Below are 1811 nucleotides of genomic sequence, written 5' to 3'. Positions count from 1 at the left end.
CAGTTTTAGTCAGTGAGAAAGACACCCTGTCTACTTTTAAGAGTAGGCTTAAAACTTTATCTTTTAATAACATTTAATTAAAAACAGAGTGATTTTTAATGAGTTGTTAGGTGAGTAGAGAGGTAGGGGGAGGTAGAGCGTGAGCAACCTCATCTGGCGGGGGAGAATTCAGTCAAAATAGAAGTTTCTCCTTGGCTCTCCCTTGAACTTACTATGGCTCTACTTCTCTTCTTCCTCATCCAAAAATAATTGGTTATCCTGATCTTTTTACTATATTTATGCTGCTATATGTTTTGGCTACTGAAGGACGTAGGGACCAATTTTCCCTCATTATTCTTCATTTACTGTATCTATATTCTCCCATTCTGCAGTATTTGTTAAGTTCATAAGTTAATGCTTTCTCTGTTTTTTCTTGTCATAGTAGCTTCATCAGGTCTGTTCCTGTTAGGCTTTGCACCATCCTAGATTGAGATATCAGCTGTGCAGCTGCCATCAGCATCTTTGATTATAGATGTTGGAGATGTCCTGTCTTATAGTGCAGTCCTGTTTACTGTGACTAATTGTATGTCCTTTGGTATGGGAGCTGGCTTGGAGCTTGACTGTTTGGCTGTGTCTTTTCCGGACTGGGCCTCCTGCAGATCAAGTTCAGTAACATTTTGTACCCCAGCTTCCTTTTGTATGTTTTCTTCTATCTTGAACGGCCCTATCCTTGAACCCCAGTCGCTCACACTAAGTCTGGTTCTGCTGGAAACGTCTTCCTGTTTAAAGGGATTATTTTCTCTCTCCTCTGTCACTGTAGGTATTGCTGAATAGTCAACAAAAAAATGCAAGAGAAATGTCTTTCAAGTCATTGACAGATTGCAACCAGCTGGTTTTGCTTGGCAAAAACTTTTAACTAATCTGACTGTACTGTCTGTTTAAAGTGCCTAGAGATGACTAGTGAATTTTTGTTATATAAATATACTCAAGTGAACTTAATAGAAATTCTATTGATATTGATGTACAGACTGTGTTTCTAAATCCTAGTATTTTCTATTTGGAAAATCAATGCATGCCTTGTTAGACTGGAGTTTATAAGCCACAGAGATTCAAGGGTTTGTTAACTTGTCGACTGTGGAAAATAAGAGCAGATAAGCAAGACTTCCCCACCATCGCCAACAAATTTGACTGTCTGTATATCTTTTTTTTTTTTTTTTTATGTAATATTTGGTTTGTGGTAAATGTAACAGGACTTCAACCAGAAATTTCCCTTTCGTCAATTAGCTTATCTGAATATCAACATTATAAAATATTCTAATATTTACTATATCAGGGTTTCTTCAACACATGTGAGATGAACATTTATCTTCCTTTTTTTGGTCAACATTGCTCTCTGTGTATCAACTCATTGGTCTAGGACATTTTTTTTATTCTTTGTTTAACATAGGGCAAGGCCAGCTTGGATAGTTTTTTTTTTTTTTTTCCCCCAAGATGAAATACCGGTTTCAAAACTGCATTTTGTGTCTAAAAAGATTAGATTATCCAGAAGCAGTGGATTAGGAAAAAAAAAACCTCTAAATCTATAAGGGGACAAATTTTTTTTCCAAATATATACTGTCAATAACCAACACTATAAAGCCTCACAGCACTTATGAACTGCTCATAAAAAGCCAAATCTGACTTTTTTTTGTTACTAAAGCATATTTGTACAACATGATTGACATGCCCCACATGTAAATAATGAGGGGAAAAGTAACGTGTTGGGGAACTTGACATCTTCACTGAGTTCTCATCTCAATTATATTTTTTCTTACATGATAACCAGAAGTTGC

Source organism: Cyprinodon variegatus, unplaced genomic scaffold (assembly GCF_000732505.1).
Source record: "Cyprinodon variegatus isolate N-32 unplaced genomic scaffold, C_variegatus-1.0 Scaffold982, whole genome shotgun sequence".
In the NCBI taxonomy this organism is placed as follows: Eukaryota; Metazoa; Chordata; class Actinopteri; order Cyprinodontiformes; family Cyprinodontidae; genus Cyprinodon; species Cyprinodon variegatus.
This window is presented reverse-complemented; position numbering follows the sequence as displayed.